Source organism: Thermobia domestica, chromosome 10 (assembly GCF_964235325.1).
Source record: "Thermobia domestica chromosome 10, izTheDome1.hap1.1, whole genome shotgun sequence".
In the NCBI taxonomy this organism is placed as follows: domain Eukaryota; kingdom Metazoa; phylum Arthropoda; class Insecta; order Zygentoma; family Lepismatidae; genus Thermobia; species Thermobia domestica.
This window is the reverse complement of record NC_137463.1, coordinates 202,459,153-202,484,515: the sequence shown is the minus strand read 5'-3', so window position 1 is coordinate 202,484,515 and position 25,363 is coordinate 202,459,153. Positions and strand designations below refer to the sequence as shown.

Genomic DNA, 25,363 nt, shown 5'->3' with positions numbered 1-25,363 from the left:
TTATTCCACTGTTGCTTTCATTTACCGCCGTATGAAATTGCCTCGAGAAATAACCATGAATCATTAAAATTAAGCTAATCCTTTTTCTTAAAGCTTGAATAGGAAAATAGTCGTAACAGCTGCAGTTGTTCGTTTTGATTGAAGAGAAAAATGCAGTCTGATTTACCGTCCCATGATTATGCTCTTCAGATTAAGTAGATGGGCAAATAATGAAACTGAATAATTGTGAAAGAGTTATTGGGTTGAAAATGTGGAAGAAAAGAGGACGACTTCGAACAATGTCAGAATTCTTTATTTTGAATTTTGGCCAACTTCTCGACTGAAATACGCCCACTATCTCATGGTTAGATATTGTTTTCACAAATGTTGTGCATATAGTGTTGATATTTCGTTGTATAATGCTTGAATATTCAGCAACAAAAGTAAAAGTTGACGAAATGGTAGCCGAACCGCACACAAAAGTAAATTAGGCCAAATGATTCTAACCCAACCTTGGTCCAACGATTGAAAACAGTTGGAAAAGGGATGGTTCTAAAATGGGCGAGAAAATGGACATCGTCAACGTTGTCCAACAGTTGGAAAATGGTTAATGTCTCAAAAAAAAAAAAAAAAATCAACTTTGGGTCATGACTTGTGTGCTACTTGGATAACAATGTCCCAAACCATCCGCGTGTTACGTGACAGTTAATGCCACATACCGCTCATTCTCCATTGCATTCTCCTGATGTCAGTCTCTCAAACTACCAGTTCTTCCGCCATCTCAATCATTTCTTAGGAGAGAGAAAATTTCCTGATTATTGGAAGGTGCAACGTACGGTCGAGGACTTCTTTTGCTATGGGAATCCCATCGATAGCTGAGTAATGGCAAAGGTGTTTGGTTGCAGATGACAACTATTTTTGATTATCCAATACTGTAGTTTCACTTATTTGGTCTTTGGAAATGACGTATTCTGGGCTGAGATTAAATTCACAATAGGGTCAATCCATCTGAAGTGGTCCAAAAATGGTGAAAATGGTTGCTCGACCATCTCGGAAAATTATAAAAAATTGAGTGTGACGAACCTTGTGTATGAGAAGGTCAATAACATCATTCACATTTTCGTATGTGCAAGTGTTTCAAAATGGCGGGTATCTTTGTTGTCTGTGCAGTGCCAATTTTTGCATTTGCAAGTGTTTACGAAAATTACAGTTACTCAAGGCGCACGAATCAGTGTTGACAGGAGAGACTGAGGTACACGGAGAATATAAGCTTTTGCGTCAAAATAAATATGCAGAATTGCAAACCAATACATGAAATCACCAGAAAAACTACAGAAAATTACACTTTTGAAGGGGCTGTATTTTGGAATGGCATAAAGTTGGGGGGTCATAAGTTTTGTGCTGAACACTATTGCATGTAAAGAGTCTGCAAAAATATACACGACTATGATACTACCAGCACCGTAGATTTATGGGAGTCTGAGAATTGAAGTTCATGATTTTGATGCAATTTTTGGCGGGTAATATCTCAGGAGAGAACAGTGCTAAAAATTGCTGCTTATGCCAAAAAATAATTCTGTATGTGACTAAACTATTGCAAAAAAATCATGACTGATATTACATGAATGAAAAACTGAGGACATGGTAAAAATGCGAAGAAAGCACGTGCGTGACGATGGTCGTAGAGCGCAAAGATTTCAGTGTTTGGATTATGTTTCATGCTAGATCTCAAGATCTACGCAAGGTGCAGCAATTAGGCACGCTTTTGTTTGTGTTCAGTTGTGCAAAAGCTTGCGAGTGGTATTTGTTCCATCTTTCTAACTCCATTATCATTGCCACGTCTATATGGTAAAAGGGTTAGCTCCCCCTTGCACCCACGACATCCATCGTTGCACGATATATATAGTTAAGGCACTACGTTACTTCAAAAATTACCTTTATTTTAAATCCACGAATCTCAACAAGAACCACAAACTATAAAGATATATCCTTTCTCTTTTGTTTCCTTTTCTTTCTTATGTTTTTACTGTTTTCCGCAAAGAGGAACAAAAACACAATTGTATTCCCAAATGGCCACTTCTCGATTGACGATACAATGCGTTATCCCACGTAATACTCTTACAAACTCAACTGGTAAATGGTACGACACTTATTTTTATTTGCTCATATTTTTTCATCCTTCCTAAAAGATGTTCCACTGGGCCTCATATACGTTCAAACATACTATCTTTATCACCTTCCTTTATATTGCCTGTATTGAAACAACAACAAGAGTAAAAAGAGAGCGATTGGAGCTAAGGATGGCTTGTTTTAAATGGTCTACACGGTTTACTACTTAGACGATAGAGTTCTCTGATGGCGCTGTAAGTATGGTAATTCTGAGTGCACTGTTAAAAATGATTTATTCAAAAATGAATACATTTTACTACTCAAAAAAAATTGAGTAAATTAGTCTCAATTTTGAGGAGAAAATAACTCAAAAAATGAGAATGAGGAAATTTAGTTGCATATTTGAGTCAGAGACTGGTTCTCAAAAACGAGTAATAATGTAGTCTTAAAAAATATTGTTTTATGATATAAATATATCATTGAATATCGTGAGATATAAAAGACAGTTTGCAAATGCAAGACTATGGAAAACAAGTACGAACAAGCTAACATAAGAGCACAAAAGTCCTTTATAATCCTGAACTATATGTTCTCATTCTGGCTGATGGAGGAACTACTTAGCGGATAGATAAAGAGAAAGTTAGAAGGCAGGCAACATGGAGATCATTCAAAACAGTGTTGTTTATTTATTAACAATATGTTATAAGACAAGAAGATAGAGGATTTCGCAGGTAAGTAGCCTACTGCTAGCAACATGAATTTAGTTTTAAGTGTGAATGCAACATTGCTTGTGTGCGATAATCGATTGACGATTAATCACGACAATCCATTATTTTCCTTCGAAAATCATGAGTAATGCTTCTAGGTACTGGTTCCCAGATAGAATGCCCGGAAGCCTCACTCTATGCTTCTGGGCATTCTATATCTTAGACAAAGTTGTTGTGTTAATGATATGCGACTTTCCAATATATTCAGTAAATGGTTTACTTTTTTTTTTTTTTGGTGAATTGGGGCGTGCAGGTTTACTTTTGGCGCTGCACTCTAAATAACTGTTGGAAAAATACAATTCTTTTAACAATTTCCTTCTTATTGTCCCCTAAAAGATTTGTGGTGGGTGACATGAAAAAACTCACTTGCGGGAAGGTTCTAGATTACTGGTCCCCAGTGGCGTATTTACGATTTTGTTTCGAGAGGGGCTTTGCCTGGAAATGTGAAAATTCTGCAAGATATTTCATTTACTTTACTATACTAAGTAAGATTTCGGGGGGGGGCTTAAGCCCGGAAGCCACCCCCCTAAATACGCCACTGCTGGTCCCCCATGTAGGTTAGTAGCTGGGTTGGTTTCTTTCTCTACTAAAGTTTATACATTTAATGTACACAGTATTGCCGAGCGAGCGTTAGCGAGTGAAGGCGGGTTAGAGCCCCGCAGGGCACGTTTTCTGTCTTTATTATTGCTCAATGGGATGGGGGACCAGTAATCTAGAACCTTGCCCTCACTTGCAGGCCCGTATCCACGCGGGGGGGGGTCTAGGGGGGTCGGGCTCCTAAATTTTTACTGCCTGCCTAAAATGTTCACGGTAGACTTGCAAATGAACTATAATATGGTTGGATCCCCCCCCTTACATTTTTGGGCTGGCTATCGGCCTGCTCACTTGCACAGATAAAATTTCAAGGGACCACCAGAAGTATTAGTTGAAAAATTGCAATTCCTTTACGATTGCCATATAAATACGGATTCCGTATCTGTTGCATAAAAGCTACAATGTAATAAAAACATAGGCATTACTCGAGCAGACTGTTCTATCAAGTTTTGACACATTTCTTACATTCTCAGGTTGGGTTAAAGTTCTTTTTTTTTCTTTTTTTAGCAGCACTAAATAAGAAGCTCCAGTACTACATACAGATTAACTTCAGAAGAGCTCGATGTAAATACAGTATGGACGTATGGCATAAACACGAACGAACTTGTGCTAGGTGGCAATAAAAAAGCATGAATGCTATCTAACCGAGTCAGTGCAGGACGAACCTGGTGGCACTGTTCGTAGGGAGTATGTTTAGTACAAGGGGTCCAGAAGCACGTAAAAAACACAAAATTTACAGGAGAAATGAATGATGCAAGTACTGAGACGTAACATAACGTAACCAAATCTAACCTAACCAAACATAAACGAACGTAAGCTAACCTGTACTAACCTAAGCTAACGTAATATTGGTAGAAATAAGCGAAATTCTATCATTTTTTGGAAAATTATGCGTGACTCCTACACTAATATAACATAAACTAAACTAACCTAACGTAACCTAAACTATCCTAACCTAACTTAAACTAACCAACCCTACCTTAAACTAACCAAATGTCAACAGAAATTAGCAAAATAGAAACATTTTTTAGAGAAAAGAGCTGGACCCCTTCTGCTAAACATAGGCCGTTCGTAGGTTTCTTTAAGAATATTCCCTCGACTGACACAAACTTTTCACTTTGTCAAATTTTCCGTTGTTTGTTGAGTGTCCAATACTTATGACAGAAGTTATGTATATTAAGGGAACTACCACCAGTGGCGTCATTTAGGGGGCAGGGAGGGGTAATTGCACCCCCTGAGATTGAGATTTATATAGATTTTTTGAGTAGAATAGTAGTCAGTGAAAAACGCACAATTTTCTTATATCAAGGGGTCTTGCCCTCCCACAAGCAAAATGTGAAATGACGCATCTGCTACCAACCACATTTGTTTTATTCATTTACTTTTTCCTTCTATTTTTACTTTTTTTTTTTGCAAAAGTATACACACAGCCAACAAAATGAAATATAGTGAAATCTTTCAGTTTAACATCCCATGATTATGCCTTTAGGTTAAGGGAGACGATGATTAAAGCAAGTGAATGATAATGGAAGAATGAGAAAGTGGGAGGAAACGGGAGTACCTCGACAAAATCCACGAACACAATGTTGTTTATCACAAGCTTGCTTGGGTGAAAATCGTACCAAGGAAACCATGCACCTGAAGTAAGCGCTCCCCACGAGCCACCGTGCACCCCACTAGCTAACAATGGGTGCAAATTATGCTACTTGCAGCACACACAAACTATTGCAATTGTATTGGTTTATTTCTGAATAACAAAGAACAATTTAAGTAGTGATGTTCGTTAATCAGTCAACTAGAGAATTCCCCTGAATTTTTCACGTTTTATCGAAAAATTCCCTTTTTTCCTTTTTGCTAAATTTACCTATGAAATTTCCCTAGACTAGGGAACTTTCCCTCAAACTACGAACACTACGGTGGCTGTTTCAGCTTAATTACTTATTGTTTAACACGGGTGTTGGTTTTGTTACTCATTGGGAAGTGTGGGAGCCTGAAAAAATGAAGGTATGCGAGTTGCACAGAAGGTTAGTTTTTTCGAGTTTCATGTCAATTCCTTCATTGTACCTATTTTTGTATTATTATTCATACGTCTCATCCATCACTGTCTCCCTTTACCGTCTGGTTAGATTCTTTGGATTGGTGCAGTTCAACCTGGTTAATGTCTTGTCCGTACAATGCTGGGACTTTATACTGGTACATTTCAGTCAGGATATGAATCTGACAGTACAGTGCTTTTGAATCCGTCTTACCAAGGGCCGAGGTGGTGCATAGTGTTCTTCGTTCGATCCCAACTTCCGCCAAGTGAACTTTGTAGTAGACAAACACCGTGTGCGTGGGTTTTCTCGGAGTTCTCCCGTTTCCTCCCACTTCTTCATTCCCCCATTTCCTTTATTTCCAAATTAATATAAAACTAAATGTTATTAGGTAAAAATTTATCATACTAATTTCGGGAATATCTGACTTATTAGTTGTACGTACAACCAGTAACAGCACGATCTGCCTGGTTTTATCATAGTTTACTTTGCCTGAAGAAGAGTCTAATTGCTACTTCACATTATTCATGTATGCGCATTTCTAACATTGCAGTAAAACATTATGACAATGAACTACTTTGGAACTTCATGACTAGAAAAAGGTAAAATATATTATTTAATAGAATATATTTGTATAACAATTAAATCTTTATATTTCAGATGGATGCTGAATTTAAAAATTTGTTCGGCGCGACAGAGTCTGTTTTCAATGTCATCTGTTTGGCAGTGATAATTTTCTTTAAGGTTTCGCTAGAGAAAGTTCTTGGTGAGTAAGATCAAGTTTTCGTGTATATTTATCATATTTCAGGTTGCATGTATAAATATGTACACAAGAGTCTATGTGTCATCAACACAACCCTACTTCTGGCAAAGCACCCATTTGTTTTTTTTCTTTCTTTACATTATCTTTTTATAGTGTCTATTCACAAACATTGTTTTATTGTTATAATTCAATCGCAGCAAATAGTAGCTTTTATATGCTTTACTTTGAAAAGTAAAAATAAGTCAGTATTTTGAAACACGTAATACCTTTTAAATAAACGTACTACCATGAGCAAAATAAATGACGCGTCTCTTTATTTTGAAGTTTTTTGAAAATATCTCCGTTTTCTTTATATGTTCGAAATTTCGGAAGGTTTCCCCAGTAGGGCAGGTTAATAACAAACCCGTTTTTAATATTTGTGTTAGATATTAGCTTAAAGTAAAGAAATTAGAAGCAAAAAACATTAAATCGACAGAAATCTCGAGAATTACCAACTCTGCTAAAGTGGGAAATTTTCAAGAACGCGAGGGAATTCTGCAGTTCAACACGAAGCAGCGACATCTATGTCATTGAGAGAAGCGTACAAACGAAAATTTTAACGAAATATTTCTAGTATGTCTATTATATGCATTATCAGCGAACTCCAAATATATGAATCTATGCTAAGTATTAACGTATAGATAGTGCAAATAGTGGAAATTACCTATGGAAAAAGACGAATTGTTAGCCCAATCGTAATGAAAAATCGTCTTTACTGTAGAACAGGTTCAGCTTACGTAAGAGAGCAAATAGCTCAGTTAGGTAAAGCAACGAGTTTGTATACTGAAGGTAGACGGTTCGAATCCCGTGGAAGTACTGTTGTCATTTTTATCACTAAGGTTATTTTATTTATTTTTTATTTGGGAAAGAATCAAATTGTAACATATGTGTAAAACTCATGACGATACCAAAAAAAAAGAGAGAAAATATCGTCGCATTTGCATTAGTGTCTCTAATTTTTGTTTGCAAACAGATTCGTAATTATTTTCCCTGTGCTCACTGATGCATAACGAATGTTTTCCATTCGATTCCCGGCGGGAGTTCATGTGGTTCGGATTCCACGTTAATCAGTAGGTCCACGTCTCATATACCCTCGCTGCTGAACGGGACGTAAAACTCAAAATCAACTCAACGAATGTTTTCCAGTAAATGTTAATTCTAATTTGGTTCCACAATGTTTCTCACTAGATAGTCTTTTATCTACGTGTTTGGATATTTTGATAACAGATTTCCCTATTAAATGTTTAATTAAATTGAAATTGTTTTGAATTTACTACATAAGCAAAGTTGCCCGAAGGAGGGGAGCTCAAGTAATAGATATTCTACGTAAAAGCAACCTATTGTAGAATGATGATGCTTCTTACCTTCAGCACATAATCTTAACGTTAGAGAGTCAGAGAGAGAAAAATCCTGGTTTTTCCTCCTCTATGACCACCCATCTTAAACCTCTACATATCATTGTTCGTCTCACATAATTTCGGCTCTCCAAAGACATTCATATTTATTATTATTATTATTATTATTATTATTATTATTATTATTATTATTGAATATGCCACCCTTACATAATGTTGTAACTTTACACATCTTAGTTTAAAGTGCTTTCTTTAGTAATAATTTGAGCAACCACGTCACAAAATTTAAAATGTATGAGGGGGCACGACGTTTTATTTCCCCTCCTCTCTTTTCAGCACCCTCCAACAGAAGGTATATAATTTCTGAGAAGCAGGGCAGACAAAATGAATAAGAAATATATTTAGAGCATCCTTTCCTCCTTCGTGAATGTAATATCACGTAGCATTTTTTATTCTACTGAAGACAACCCTAGGCCGTTATGGTTAGGTAACAAAAGAAATACCTAATATATTTATAGCGCCCCTTAACTGTAATATTACCTCTTCTTTATTTGTTCGAGGCTTCCCTATACAACCAAGGGTGACAAAAAGAATAGGAAAAGTGTCTAAAGATTACAAAAGACTTTATATTTTGTCAGAAACAAGGCAGTATATACACAACATTGCTTTCGTTAACAAGTGTTTCACCCTTGAGTCGCTTATAAAATTATGCAGAATAACTTTTGCCGATCATTGTTCTACAGGGATTTGTCCAGGATGGTTTGGTGTCGAGCTAATAACGATAAGTATATTTATTTACATCACTGTTAAAGAAATAGCAAACTTTCTGAAAGAAACTTACTTAGGAAACAGATCTTCCTTCTACTTAGCCAGAGCCCACTCTGAAAAATTGCATCTGGCATTCTGAGTGAAAGTTCTATGGGACTATTAGAAAAATATATTCCCGTTTTCACGCTGATGGTAGAATTTCTTAAACAGTTATTGAATTACGTTCGAAGGGTAGGCGTAAATAGCGCCCCCGCAACAATGTGGGGTGGGGACCGCACAAGCTGCAAGGCCAAAAAATATACAGAAAGTACGCAGGGGCGGAGCAGGCCAAATTTTCACACGGGCAAAGTGACTTTTTGGCGCCCTTCCCCTAGTAGTAGCCTATATTTTACATTTTATCATAGTGTTTTTAATAGTTTAAACCAGGAGCGTCATTTCAGATTTTGCTTTGGGGAGGGGGGGGGGGGGCAAGACCTCTTGATATAAGTAAAATTTCGCGTTTTTCACTGATTTACTACTATTCTAATGATAAAATCTATATACATCTCAAACTCACGGGGGGCAAATGCCCCTCCCTGCCCTCCCTAAATGACGCCCCTGTTTTAAACCCATTTTCAAAAAGAAATCCATTACCTAGGAAAAGTTCCAAAGAATATGGCCCGCTATAAACAATACCAACTCCACCCCCCCTGGTCTAGTGGCTAGCACGCCTTCCTTCTGTGGTACCGGGTCCAATTCCCGGTGGATTACTGTTGAACGATAAAAGTGGTTCGGATTCCACTATAATTAGTATCCACATCTCCCTTGCCCATTAAGGCATAACCGTGGAACGCTAAACTCAAGCAAACAAACAAACAATACTTAATTCCCGGCACTCTTTATTCTACATGCCATCTCTCAATTTTTCGATACAGCCCCCTTAGTACTATGAAACTCTCTTCTTCCATAGTGAAATGGAAAAAGATCATATAATTGCCACTACTTTACAAGAATATAAACCAAAAACGTCAGTAGAAAGCACATTATATAATTTACTTTTTGAGGCTCGTTTTGGTGCCCCTCTTTCTCTGGCGCCCCGGGCAGTCGCCCGGCCCTTAGTCCGCCCTTGAAAGTACGGACGCATAACTAAGAACTGCGGAGGAGAGGTTAACCTTCATGTTATGCCACTGGTTTGACGTGTTTGAAATGTTCAGTAAGTGATCAGTTGGTGAAATAATTTCGACGGTTACTGATGTTTAAAGTTTAGCTAAGACAAAGCTACCTAATCAAATACATTTGATATCGCGATGTCACAATTTGATTTTTCCTCACATAAAAAAGATAAAAACAATAGTAATAAAAACCCTTACTCGTACTGGGCTCCTAACTAACTAACAACCTAATTCTTACAGACTAGTTGCTCTGACCAACTGAGTTTCGATTTCTTACGCGAAAGAAGTCTGTTATATTAAGAGGCATGCTTTTCATTATCAAAACTGTTCGAAGTAATACGAACATGGCTTAAGAACAGAGACGGAACTGAATTACCACTCGATTGACCTTGAGGGCAAGTCACCAAAGCGTAGCTATAAACGTAAGTTCAGCATGCATTTCTCTGGAGTTGTGTTCAGTATTCCTATCTGCCAGTCATGCTTGTTCGTAGGAGTAATATGTTACAAACCTAACCTTTCGATAGAGCACAATGACAGACAATCAAAATTAATGAATTCTTGCCCTTGTGAACTTGGGATACCACCATGTGCAATAAAACTGTCGCGTCTTCTGAAGTGATATTTTATCGAAAATAACTCGTTTTCCTTTATATATCCGAAGTTTTTGAGGGTTTCAAAATGAGAAAACGTTACTGACAAACAAGGACGCATTTAGGGGTGGGTCCAGGTGGTCCGGACTCCCCTCTGAAATCCCAACTTCTATGTAAATTTAGCCTAAATTTAAGGATTATCTTTTAAATTTTATTATAATTTATCCTAATATTGAAGTCGGACTTCTCCCGAAATAAATTACTGCATACGTGCCTGCTGACAATTTTCAATATATTCCTTAAATAAGTAAAATAACTAAATTAGGAGCAAAAAGCTTCAACACGGGCTAACTTTTGTCCACTGCCAATATTGTTAGAAGGGATATTAATAGCAAAAACTGCTAGGCAATGCTGAACCTTGGAACTTCACTCCGAACAGCAAGCTTATTATTGAGAACTACATATGAAACATTTTATCAAAACTTATCTAGCTTTTACCTGGCATGAAATTATTATATACACCAAAATTCACTCTCCTAAAATGTGTATCTAAACATTGCTCTACGTATCTACGAAGCAATGAAAATTATTTATCGAAATATGTGAGCAGGGAATTCTAACAGCCAGCCATTTTATTTAAATCGTAGTAAACCCTGTAACCGGGCGTTAACGTGAAGACAAAGCTTGGTCCATTGGTAAAGTGTTGGAAGAATATAAACTCAATGTTCGTAGGTTCGAATCTATCCACTCACCATAACATTTTGTTCTTATGTGTAACGATGAAATAAGAAAGAAAAAATGTATAACGGTTAAGACAAAACTTCAACCAAGTCTGAAGAGAACAATACTAAAATAGTAATACAATGACATCAACCAAAAATTATTTCATGTAGCGTTTGGACGAAATTACAGCTGTTAACAATTGCAGAAATAAAAACAGGCTGTAATGCAGTCTAGACTTCTGAATGCATTTACTTCCTGAAAACTTCCGTCTCGTCATTGGTATGCCGTTAATCATTGTAAAACCTTTCAATTGGAAGTGAAATGACACAAACTAAAACAGTTTTAAATGTCTATGTGTAAAAGTAGGTGTCTTTTATCTGTAGTTCAGAGTTCCTTTTACTTTGAAGTGACAAATGAGAGAAGAAAGTATGGTGTTCGAAAAAAAAATCAAATTTGAGATTTCAACGAATCTACATGTATTATAGCCCCTAACACCGAAAAAGTTATTTTTCGATACATGTCCATCAGTTCGTCCGTCCGTTCGCTACACTTTTCTGTGCACTCGCCTAGAAGCCATACCTCGCCTAGAAGCCATACTTGAACATACCGTAAATTAGTTGAAAAATTTACGGTATGTTCAACTTATCTGCACCAAATTTTAGTTTAAGATTTTCATAGTATTTCCTATAGTTTTTTTTATTTCCCTCATACTCCCAAAACAAGGGTAGTTTCCTGTACGATGAAAATAACAAAAAGATATTTTCTCATAACTGGCTCTAACGATCTTGTTTTCTTTCTTTTTTTATAAATCAATATTTAATTAGCAACCCTATTTTGTGGTATAAGGCATTTATCTGAGAAAAATCTACAAGGGGTAGTTTATACTAAGGGGGTTAGTTTTTTCTCAGTGATTTTCTCAAAATGGACTCAAATGTTTTCGTTCATATTTCATAAATAAAGATTTCATTAATAGCTTATCAATATGGCATAACTCGTTTGTCCTAAAAAAATGCGAGGGGTAGTTTATTCTTGGTGGAGTGTTGTCTGGGCGATTTTCTCAAAAATGACTCAAAAGAGTTTATTCATATTTCAAAAAAAAATATTTCGTTAATAACCGAACAATATGGCAAAACTCGTTTGTCCTGAAAAAATATGCGAGGGGTAGTTTACTCTTGGGGGTGTGTTTTCTCCACGGTTTTCTCAAAAATGAGTCAAGCAATTTTGTTCGTACTCACAAGGGACATCACCCAATTGTCCGGCTCCGATTTCAATGAAATTTTTCTAGCTCATAGAGGACATACATGTATTATTTGTGATGACAGAAATTTTTGCCATGGTGCATGTTTCCTATTTTTTTATAATTTTTAAAAGTTGTGATGTGGTTATTAGAGATTACTGCAGAAGTCCCTTACTAACCTTTGTAAACGGAACGTTAACGAAAGAACAACCATGTAGATACACATAAGGTCTAGGGGAAAGTTGTATGGTAGGTATGACCTTGACGGCAGCCATCTTGAAATCCGCCATTTTGAATTAAGGTCAAGTTTTTTAAATGGGAATAGGGTAATATGATACATAATTTCGGTCTAGAATTTAATCAGAAAGACAATGGTGAAGCTAGTTTTGAGATACACCTATTTGGGGAAAAGTTACAGGCATTTGATTGTTCACTTACTACATGAGAAAGTCCCTTACCTTCGCTTCTAACCCACGTATTAAAAATAATAAGTGGATAAAAACTTCTGTAATACATATTTTTCCTCGAGGGAAGTGATAAGGTAAGGGTAACCTTGACGGCAGCCATCTTGAAATCCGCCATTTTGAATTAAAGTGAAGTTTGAAAAATGAAAACCATAGCATGTGACACCTCATTTTAATAGCAAATTTTCCCAAAAAGCCTATGGTATGCTTAGTTCTGTTCTATAGTTATCAGTATGAATTTCGATCCATTATTCGATTTTTCAAATTGGCAACCAGTAACGTCCATTATTCGATCCTTCAAATTGGCAATACTCCCAATTTTCACCGCATGTTTTAAGATTCCAACTGGCACTTTGCAATTGTTGTCATGACTCATGTTTTCTAAATTTCTTACATTTTTTAAGAGTTGTAATTTGTCAGTTCATGAATAGTGTTGGAATAAGCTTCCAGCAATCTGAAGGATCGAATAATGGATCGAAATTCATACTGGTTAACTATAAAACAGAAATAAGCATACCATTGTTTTTTTTTGGGGGGGGGAAATTTGCTATTAAAATGGTGTCACATGCTATGGTTTTCATTTTTCAATCTTCACTTTAATTAAAATGGCGGATTTAAAGATGGCTGCCGTCAAAATTACCTTTACTTTATCACTTCCCTCGATGCATAATATGTATTACAGAAGCTTTTATACATTTATTATCATTAATACGCGGGTTAGAAGCGAAGGTAAGGGACTTTCGCACGTAGTAAGTGAACAATCAAATGCCTGTAACTTTTTCCCAAATGGGTGCATCTCGAAACTAACTTAACCATTGTCTTCCTGATTAAATTTTAGCCCGAAATTATATATCATATTACCCTATTCCCATTTAAAAAACTTGACCTTAATTCAAAATGGCGGATTTCAAGATGGCTGCCGTCAAGGTCATACCTACCATACAACTTCCCCCTAGGCCTTATATGTATCTACATGGTTACTCTTTCATTAACGTTCCGTTTTTAAATGTTAGTAAGGGACATCTGCAGTAATCTCTAATATCCACATCACAACTTTTAAAAATTATAAAAAAATAGAAAACATGCACCATGGCAAAAATTTCTGTCATCACAAATAATACATATATGTCCTCTATCAGCTAGAAAAATTTCATTGAAATCTGAGCCGGACAATTGGGTGATGTCCCTTGTCAGAAATAAATATTTCATTAAAAACCTAGTAATATGGAATAACTCGCTTACCCTGAAAGAATCCTCAAGAGATAGTTTATTCGGGGAGTTATTTTTCCCTCACGATTTTCTCAAAAATTACTCGGACAATTTTATTGATAATTCATAAATAAGTATTTCATTAATAACCCTATATTTTAGTATAAGTCATTTCTATGAAAAACAATTACAACGGATAGTTTATTTTTGGGGTCAAGGTTTTTTCCCCGACAATTTTCTCGAACGACAGGCGAGTTTGTTCAAATTTCGCAAATAAATATTTCATTAATAAGCAAAAGTATATCTTAACTCATTGTTCGAAACAATTCACAAGAGGTAGGTTACTTCTGACGTGTTCTTTTTGAACGACTTTCTCGAAAATGACATTTGATTTTTTCATATTTCATAAACAATTATTGCATTAATTGCTCTATTATATGTCTAATGAAAATGTGCTCAAAGTGTGAGTTAGTTTTGTAGTGTGGATTTTCTTCAATCGAAGTTTTTTATTCGATAATCTGACATTCGATGTATTTGAATAATACGATAATTTTATTCGTATTATCCAAATACACACTTCAGTAACAACTGCGGCCTAACACAGTTAAGAAATTGAATTGAAAAAGTTTAGTGCCGTGGCCCTGTAATTGAATATTTTTTGAGAAACTCCCTAGCTTTTTGTGGTAAACTCAGGCTTTTCTTTTTCGAGCGACAAAAGAGAGAAGAAAATATAGTGATTGTGAAAATAATATCAAATTCAGATTTCAACGGATTTACATGTTTCATGGCGTCTACATACCGAAAATGTGACTTTTCGGTCCGTCCCGTCCTTCCGGTCCGTCCGTTCGGCACACTTTTATATGCACTCGCCTAGAGGCCATACCGTTCAACTTATCTACACCAAATTTTAAACTTAGGGTTTACTTAGTATTCTTACAGGAGCTTTTCCATTTTTTCCTACCACCTAAAATAAGTGTGGTTTACAAACAGCCGAAAATCGAAAAACGCTATTTTCTCAAAAATGGTTTTAACAATTTTGTTTATTTTTCATTAATCAATATTTAATTAACAACCCTATATTGCAGTATCAGATATTTCTCTTAGAAAAATTTACGAGGGGTAGTTTATTCATGGAGGTCACTTTTTCTCGACGATTTTCTCAGAAAAGACCCTGGCAAATTTTGTACACACTTCATAAATAAATATTTGACCTTACAACATGGTATAAGTCAATTGACCTGAAAAATATATGAGTAGTAGTTTATTCTTGGACTTGAATTTATTCCCAGTGAGTTTCTCAAACACGACCAGTTGGCAACCCTGTATCTCGACAACGAAGCTGAATTCGAAAACTGCAAGAGGACCATTTGTCTCCTTTTGATGTCACGAATCACCTCCTAAAGTTTGTGGACATCTTTCAGGTTCACCTTTAATGAAGCTTCTTTTCGAAAAGTTAACTATTAACTTTAGGCATTGTTTATCTTTTTTTTAAATCACAAATGTCGTTATTAATTTTAAGGCAGAGAACTACTTCTGTGAGAATAGATATTGAAAAATAATTTTAAAACTTAGACTTTTGTTTTCGAGACATTCCAGACAAGACGAGACATTTTACAAGCTATCTCGTGTCCAAAACATTTGCCTCGTATTATCTTGGATGTCACAAAGCGCGTCTTGTCTCTTTCTCGAGACATGTCTTATCTCGTGCGCATTCGTTAACACTTGGGAAGGATTATCTTTCTACTCAAAGCATTGTTTTTATAATGGTTGCATATTTATGATAATTGCTGTCCACATAAATTACAGTCCTTTCAGTTGAATTAATTTTTATTATTATTATTATTGAAATTGCAATATCTAGTTTAACGTTGGACGATTATGCACCTACGCTAAGGGAGAATGATGATGAATGAAATGATGAAATGAAGAAAGTGGGAGGAAAATGGAGAATCTCAAGAAAACACATACCCATGCACACGGTATTTGTCCACCTCAAATTTCACTTGGCACGAAGTGGAATCGAGCCACGGACCCCCTGCACCAAAGGTCCCTGCAATGCTTTATTATTATTATTATTATTATTATTATTATTATTATTATTATTAATAATAATAATAATAATAATAATAATAATAATAATAATAATAATAATAATAATTGAAGCGAGCTTAACGAGTTTCAACCGTACGACTCAACCAACGTTTGGGTGCCTGTTCGTTCGTCTGCTCCTCTCATAAAAGACATTTCATTTTAATGAAACTAGTAAGTGTCCTCTTTTAGCTCTGCGAATTAACTATTGCTTGGAATATGAATCTGCAAAACATAAGAGATAAAATTAACCAAATGGTGCAAGTTTCCACTTATATATACAAAACAATTTTGCAATATCAACTACGTGAATCTTGTCCCATAAAGAAGCCGAAACCCCTACACCGAAGAGCCCTCCGAGATTTGATCATTGTCCACACGGACTGAAATTGTCATTTGAAGCCAAGACTTTAATATGAAGCCAATAATTTCTTTAAAATAGACGGAAAATTCGGAAGTTATAAGCATTTTCATATTTTTGCCTTTTCCCATAAGGGAGCCGTAGCCCCCTATACTGAAGACCCCCGGAGATTTGATCATTGTCCACTCGGACTGAGTTTGTCATTTGGAACCAATACTTTAATACGAAGCAAAATATTTCTTTAAAATAGACGAAAAATTCGAAAGTTATAAACATGTTAATAATTTTGCCTTTTCTCATAAGGGGGCCGTATTAGCCTACACTGAAGAGCACCACGAGATTTGATCATTGACCACTTGGACTGAAATTCTCATTTGAAACCAAAACTTTAATATGAATCCAAAAATTAAACTTTTACATCAATTTAAACTGACTGGGTTCCGGTTCCCCCCACTATTGTTTAGTTTAGTTAAGTGGTAATTTGTGACAGCTTCACATCATCAAAAGAATGTTTCACTTCCCCTCCCCTCCCCCAGGAGTTCGTGCTGGATCCACCACTGGAATCAATAGACACACTTCCTATTCTTTTTGTCACCCTTGATTGTGTAGGGGCTCCCTCGTACAAATAAAGAAGCGGTAATATTACAATCAAGGGGCGCTATATATTAGGTATTTTTTTTAGTTACCTACCCCTAACCGCACAGGGCCATCTTTCGTAGAATAAAAAATATTACGTGATATTCCAATCATGAAAGGGGAGAGGATGCTGTAAATATATTTCTTATTCATTTTGTCTGTCCTGCTTATCAAAAATTACTTTCTGTTGGAAGGCTACTGAAATGAGAGGGGCAAAATAAAAAGTACTATTGTACCCCTCCTACATGGTTGCTCAAATAAGTACTAAAGAAAGCATTTTAAACTAAGATATTTAAGATTTAAACTAGGAAACTAAGATATCCTACATTATGTAAGGATGGCATATTCAGGATTATTATTATTATTATTATTATTATTATTTGAATGTTTTTGGAGCACCGAAATTTTGTGAGACGAACAATGATATGTAGAGGTTTAAGATGGGTGGTCATAGAGGAGGAAAAACCAGGATTTTTCTCTGTCTGACTCTCTAACGTAAAGATTATGTGCTGAAGGTAAGAAGCATCATCATTCTACAATAGGTTGCTTTTACGTAGAATATCAATTACTTGAGTTCTCCTCCTTCGGACTACTTACCTTATGTAGTAAATTCAAAACAATTTCAATTCAATACAAATACATTGTAAAACTTTTCCGTAATTAAACATCTAGGGAAAATTAAACATTTAATAAGGAAATCTGTTATCAAAATATCCAAACACGTAGATAGAAGACTACCTAGTGAGAAATATTGTGAAACTTTATAAAATTCTGCAAATTAGAATTAACATTTACTGGGAAACATTCGTTATGCGCCAGCGAGCATATGGTGAGCAGTGAGCACAGGGGAAATAATTACGAAACTGTTTGCAAACAAAATTAGGGACGCTAATGCAAGTGCGACAACAGCATTTTTTCTTTTTTTGGTATCGTCATGAGCTTTACACATACGTTACAATTTGATTCTTTCCCACATAAAAAAATAAATAAAATAACCGTAATGTAGTGATAAAAATGACAACGGCATTTCCATGGGATCGAACCCGCTACTTTCAGCATACAGACTCGTTGCTTTAACTAACTGAGCTATTTGTTTTTTTACGAGAACTGAGCCTGTTCCGGTAAAGACGATATTTCATTACGATCGTCCTACCAATTCGTCCTTTTCCATAGATAATTTCCACTATTTGCTCTATCTTTATGTTGATACTTAGCATATATTCATATATTTGGAGTTTGCAGATAATGCATATAATAAGACATACTAGAAATATTCGTTAAAAGTTTAGTTTGTAGATTTAATCCACATTTCTCTCAATGACATAGATGTCGCTGCTTCGTGTTGAAATGCAGAATTCCCTCGTGTTCTTGAAAATTTCCCACTTTAGCAGAGTTGGTAATTCTCGAGATTTCTGTCGATTTAATGTTTTTTGCTTCTAATTTCTTTATTTTAAGCTAATATCTAACACAAATATTAAAAACGGGTTTGTTATTAACCTGTCCTGCTGGGGAAACCTTCCGAAATTTCGAACATATAAAGAAAACGGAGATATTTTCAAAAAACTTCAAAATAAAGAGACGCGTCATTTATTTTGCTCATGGTAGTACATGAACTCAAAATAGCACATCTTTGGCTTATTATCTTCACGTCTTAAGACAGTGATGGGCAAAGCATGGCCCGCGGATTAGATGTAGCTCCTTAAACGTTTCCACCCAGCCCACGACGTGATTCATTACCTGACGAATATAACTTCACTTCTGAGAATCAGTGGATTATACTTCCAGCCAAATTATGAGAAATGTTTAAAAATGCATTCACAATACCATTTATCACATTCCCCTTCATGATCTTTCGAGTACTAATAGAGCTTGGTTTTACAAGTGATACAATCACTGTTGTTTTTTTTTAAATTATATTGGCCCACCTATATTTTTTTCGTTTTTCTTTAGCCTGCGGCCCAAAATGTTTCCCCATCATTGTGCTAAGGAGTATAACAATTGTCTAGGGCTTTAGAAAGCAATACACTTTACGTAAAACCTTATTTCAACTCATGGAAGTAGTTTTTGACTAATTTAGTGTGATTTACATTGTACTTCAAAAAATATTTTGGCAGACAATAGCAATATCTACTAATTCCAAACATTATTATATACTGACTTAGTCATATTTTCTCTCTATAGCAATCAATTGCGCACTACATTTGCTTCCATTTCTACTGCCACAAGGTGTAATCATACGTAAGAAAGGAGCTAAAATAGTAAGGAGAAGGCCGGCACCTTACAGGAGCCACGAATATGTCATTGGGACACATAATTTTTGTATACCTTCCTGATTAGGAATATGTCCATTATCATTCAATTGTAGTCATAGTTTCATAATTACAGAGTTAATACATTTACTTTCCAGGTTATACGTTTTGGAAATATATTAATAGAAGAATGGTTTTATAAATAATTTGATTTGCATACTAATGGATGGTTCTAACGTCATCTGTATATGTAGCAGGGTTGGCAAAAACCATGGCTTTTATTGAAAAAACAAAAAAAACGTGTTTTTTGGTTTAAACCAGGTTTTTTTTTTGGTTTAAATCAGGTTTATTTGGTTTAAATAATTTGCTCTATATATTCATATCATATATGGACAGAAATAAATTTGTTTCGCCTTGATGTTATTATGCAACAGCCGGGTTATGCTGGAAGGGGTCACATAAGCTTAAAGCGGAATAAAAACTGCTTCTCGAGTTACATCCGAGAAAAATTGTCCTCCATTTGAACTCGGAACCAGGACTAATTGGCCACAAATGCGATACGTCTGCCGACTCACTCACGAAGGAATCCTGATAAAAATACGTTGTACTGATCTTTACATGCTTCTTAATATAGCTCTCAAGAGTCATTTCAGAAGGACAAAAAGATAAACAGTGCACAAGTGAAACCATTATACTGAATTACATATGGACAATTTCAAAGTACTACGGAGTACAGACGAACTAATTTAATTCAAGTTAGTTAACAACGACTTTTATTGGTCCAAATTAAAGAAATGCAACGACTTAATTTGCATATCACAAAGATACGAATTATTTGAGTCCACTTTGGCTCAGACTCATTTATACATAAATAGATATCGAAGATACTTCTCATTTCACTAAATGCCTCTCGTGGGGTCTGTATGACCCTCCTTCCCCCCCCCCCCACACACACAAAGTACGGCATTTCGATGTATTTTATTAATAGTAAACAAAACAATATTTAGAATGTTTCTTTGATTGCAATTACATAACAATAATAACTACAAAAAAAAATCACAAAACAAACATTTATAAACTTACATAAAAAAAAGTTGCTTTTGTAGTATAATCTTTTTGAGTAATGAATGGGGAATTTAGGTCTAAATATAATACGAATAATATACGGGAGTGAAACGTGATAACCCACAAATGTGTGTTCATCAAGATTTTACAAACACTTACACTTTTACGAACATTTTCGTTATTTGGTTTAAACCAGTTGGTTTTTTTGAAAAAACCAGCTGCTTTAAATATTGGTTTAAACCAGCCAAGAATAAAGAATCTGTATTCTCAAGCAGTGGCGTAACTAACAGGCTCCCGGTATTTAAGTTTCGGATTATAACTTTATAATGTTTGGATGTTAAAAGCACTTTGCAGAGTTCCTCCGTGGCTAAGCGGTTAGCGTACGCGCTCTTGGCGCGGGAGACCCGGGTTCGATTCCTGGCGGGAGCTCATGTGGTTCGGATTCCACGTTAATCAGTAGGTCCACGTCTCACATAGCCTCGCTGCTGAAAGGGACGCTAAACTGAAATTCAACACCATTCAAAAGCACTTTGCAGGTTTCATATTACTGCAAGAGTACTCTACTTAGAGGAAAAAGAAATCACGGAACCAGCTATAATAGATTTAGTGAATTCTACTCGGAAAATGTATCGCCTTTTGTTGCAACAACTAACAAGTTTCCGATGAGTAGTGAAGAAACAATTTAGTGAAATTTTAACTTGGAATTAATTAGCGAATTATTTAGTCGTAGATAACTTCCTATGTTAGTAGTGTTCTGGATTTGTGTACTTCTTTGCAACTGTATCTCACTGTGCCTCTGACGAAGTCAATCCTGAGCGATCATTCAGTACACTAAAAGCCATCAAACTTTATATTCGTAGAACAAGGTCGAAGATGAAATTGAGCTCAGCCCCGTAACTTGGGCTTTTTCTTGAAAGACCAAACATTAATTAGACCTCCTAAAATATGTCAAGTTGAGGCCCCCTAGAATAATGATGGCATTTGAAGTGAAATCCTTACTAAACGTGTTCGATATTTCTTGGGGCGCCAGTTGATGGTTTACTAAAATAAGATCCAGATTACATATATGCTACATCTTAAAGGAATGTATTTCGTTCAGATAGTGGGGCAGCAGAAACTTCTTAAATTATTTGCAATGCTTTTGAAAATATTTGGTCTAGGAATTAATTCGTGCGGGTGGACAAGAGATGGCGCAACGAACGGAGCGTCCCACAGTTCCGTGTATCCACACATGTGTTGCAAACCCCTGTCATCGCGTATCGTTCGTAGTATAGGGCAGTGGATTAAAGCGTCAACAACACCAGTTTGTAGTTAAGTGAACATGGCGCAATTTGTGCCTGATAAAGTGTTTTTGCGGGGTGTCCTGCTGCATTACTTTAACATGCAGAAAAGTGCGACTGAAAGTCATCGTATTTTGGTGGAAGTGTATGGTGACCATGCTCTAGCTGAGCGAACGTGTCAGAAGTGGTTTGCACGGTTTAGAAGTAGTGATTTCGGCTTGGCAGGCCAAGAGCGAGCTGTACAGGCAAAAAAATTTCAAGACGAAGAATTGACAGCATTGCTCGAGCAGGATTCGTGTCAAACGCAGGAACAACTTGCAGCAGCATTAGGCGTTGATCAAATAACAGTCTCCAAACGCTTGAAAGCCATGGGAATGATTCAAAAGATGTCACATTGGGTTCCACATGAATTGAAAGACAGAGACGTTGAAAGACGAAAAACCATTTGCGAATTGCTGCTTCAACGACAGAGCAGAAAGGGATTTCTGCATCGAATTATTACGGGTGATGAGAAGTGGATCCATTACGAGAACCCTAAACGAAAAAAGGCCTGGGTGAAACCAGGTGAACCAGGTCCATCACAACCAAAACGAGATATTCACTGTGCAAAGGTTATGCTGTGCATATGGTGGGATATGAAAGGTGTGGTGTACTATGAGCTGCTGCAACCGGGTGAAACTATGAATGGAGAACGTTATCGACGACAATTAATGCGTTTGAAGCAAGCTCTGGCCAGAACACGACCAGAATGGGAGAACAGACATGATAAACTTATTGTTCAACATGATAACGCTCGCCCACATGTCGCAAAACCGGTCAAAATCTATTTAGAAAATGTCGGATGGGAAGTTTTACCCCACCCGCCGTATTCACCAGACGTTGCTCCCTCGGACTACTACTTGTTCGATTGCATGAACAACGATTTGATTGGACAGCGGTTTACTTCTTCAGAAGATATCGAAACATGGGTCTCTGACTGGATCGCTTCCAAGGATGAGGACTTCTTTCGCCACGGAATCCGTACATTGCCTGACAGATGGGCGAAAGTGGTGGCTAGCGATGGACAATATTTTTCTTAAGGTATTTATGTATTTTGTGTTTGTACTACAGCTTCAATGTGTGCGTACCAACCGCACGAATTAATTCCTAGACCAAATAGTACGGTGCTTCACAAGTTAACTAAATGAGACAATATGTTGAAAGCCTTACTAAATATATATTTTGTCTGGGGCTCTAATAGGACACATTTTACTGAATGAGGCTCGGAACACATTTTCGTTTCATTTTTTTTCCTGTTATGTGGTAAAACTATTCCAAGCTTTATTTATAAGTTCCTGTTCATATCACATCATACAAAGCAACAAAGTTTTAACTCAAATGAATCCTATCAAACAACTGGAAGCTTAATTGGGGGGGGGGAAGTTTCCCCATTCCCCCGCAAAAGTTACGGCATTGGTTGAGCCCTTTGCTAATCCTGAGCACTGAAAGCGAAGAATGGCACCACGTTGATATTGAGAAAGTAGTCAGCGAATTACTCTCCGAAAAAAAAAAATACTCCGGTTTAGAAATATGTGAGCAAGTTCCACAAGTTTTGACGAGTTTTCATATGTTAGTTGTAATGTGAACGTTAGGAAGAAATTATTTCTGCTCTTGCCTTTGAGGTGAGCGGTCCCAGGTTCGACTCCTGGTGGGGACACTCGGCCGAAAGAGTGTAACAGCTTTTTCAGACCTGCCATCTTGAGTGAAGTCTTTCTTGGGTTTCGTTCATTCATACCATTCAAATGCCGGGATGGAGGTACCTAATATAATGGTCCCAGGCTGCTTCCTTCCTTTCCCAATCCTTTCTTCCTTCCCTTTCATCGTACAGTGGGCTCGCTGAGGGACGTCATCCTTCATACGGGATGGGCTAACGTGGCCTTAGATGCCGACAGCCCAGAAATCTAATTCCTAATTCCTAGAAATTATTTATTTTAAGAAACTTTTTAGTCCCATGTAATTGCTTAATAATAATAATAATAATAATGTGCAATTTTTGTATATTAGCAAGTAGTGTCTGACTAGGTGGAAAAATAACTCTACTACTGTATAAATTGTACGTGTGCCATGAACGTAGAAACAGGAAGAGCCCTTTTGACATTTTCGCGGATGGAGGGGGGCATGCATTCTTAGTTACGCTAGTGTTCTCGAAGCATTCTAGTAATTTGTTTAACAATTGCTAAAAAAGTAGAAATCGAATAACGGTGAAATTTTATATAACTTAGAATTTGTGGTGTGATTCATTGTTTGTTTCTTTTTTTTTCCTGGAAGGGAAACAGTGAAGGTAACTGATCAGAGGATTTTACTTAAGTTGGTGACTCATAGCCTTTCTGTTCGACTTTGATTAAATGTATTAAGTGTGTCAGAACAAGCATTGATTCAGGAAGCTCCGCTAAAAGACGCCACTGATGTTTTTTTTCCGTCACACATAAGCAGAAATGACAAATTTTCAGGTTTATTGTTTCCTTGTCTTGCATAGATGAAACAGATCGAAATGTTTTTGGTTACCTTTCAATTTTCTTATTTTTATAATCTTATTTCAATTGATATTAATCCTTCCAGAACGTGACAACCCTACTATTATTATAAAGATCGCCATAGACGAGTCAGGTCTTAAGTCTTTCATTTGATGTTTATTAGGATCACGCAAGTGCGATATATATAATATTGTAATGTTAGTACCATAGGTGTTCATTTTACTCCGACCTCACTCACCTTCATTCTCACAGTGAATTGGCCCTCGCCCTCACCTTCGAAGAGAGTTGACCATCGCTCTCGCCTTCGTGTTGGGAATTTGTCCTCGCTCTAGCCCTGACAGTGACAGTTGGCCCTCGCCCTCGCTGTCCAAGCTTGTCATCGCCCTCGCGTCATTATGGTTGAGAGAGAATTTGAGGGTGAGGATGCCCTCGAGAGGGCCACCCTCGCAAGGGTAAACACCTCTGGCTTAGTACGTCCGTTACACCGCTCAATAACTCTTCAACAAAAGATAATTTTAAAATTGTTTTCTGCAATCAACAGCTAGATAATTATCTCGGAGGAGTTCGTTAATGGATGTGATCCACCTACTTGTAGTGATAGAAATAAACCATTTCCGGCTAACGTTGATCACTATAGAGCATAGACAGTAATCTCACATTGTATATTTTTTAATCGATTAAGCGTCCCTAGAATATATTCCATTTCCACTCTAATCACTCTGCTAAAACACTAAATGGTAGATCTACTACAACTTCTGGTTTCAATATTAATTGAAGAAATATTGCGTAATTCTCTTTACTGTCTTTACCAGAGTCTATATTATCGTATTTCAATTGATACTAATTCAAATTAGAACGTAGCAACACTAATATTATTCGAGATATCGCCATACACGAATAAGATTTATAAGTATTTCATTTTATTTTTATTTCTATTGTCACTAATTACACAATCTCTTTGTTTCCAGGAGGATGAAGGCATAGACACATTTATAGCAAATGAAAAACTTCTGGGAGGATCTCGTGTCCATTGGCAGTCGACACAGACTGTTTTCCAACGAATGCATACATCAGTCATAGTACTTTGTAGGCATATTCAGAGGGTTCATGTATCCTCATTGTCTTATCTAAGTTGTTATAAAAATTGTGCTCATGTATAGACTTAGTTTATTATTTGGCAAATAAAAAATACAATGTACAAACATATTTTCCTTTAATCAAAATGAAACTAATATATATACATTTAAGTTTGTGTGTGTGTGTGTGTGTGTAACGTCGCATGATTATGTTTCAAGGCTAAAGGAGAAGGCAATGATAATGAAGTGATGCAATGAAGAAAGTAGGAGGAAACGAGAATACATCGAGAAAACCAGTGCACATAAAATTTGTC

General features: G+C 36.4%; 1 protein-coding gene and 2 long non-coding RNA genes across 3 annotated transcripts in view; 2 read left to right on the top strand and 1 right to left on the bottom strand.

Moving 5' to 3' along the window:
* The window catches only part of LOC145662928 (uncharacterized), a 210,283-nt gene that overhangs the window by 179,194 nt on the left and 5,726 nt on the right, over positions 1-25,363 (bottom strand). The gene's annotated exons all lie outside the window — the stretch shown is intronic.
* LOC145662931 (uncharacterized) overlaps positions 2,113-25,363 on the top strand; it is a 169,185-nt gene continuing 145,934 nt past the window's right edge. The window contains exon 1 of the long non-coding RNA XR_014127126.1: positions 2,113-2,342. This is a non-coding gene — a long non-coding RNA (uncharacterized LOC145662931). The remainder of the gene's footprint in view (positions 2,343-25,363) is intronic.
* Positions 2,492-25,155, top strand: LOC145662151 (uncharacterized). Its single transcript, XR_014127000.1, has 3 exons — positions 2,492-2,819; positions 6,143-6,248; positions 24,942-25,155. It is a non-coding gene; the product is annotated as an uncharacterized LOC145662151 (long non-coding RNA).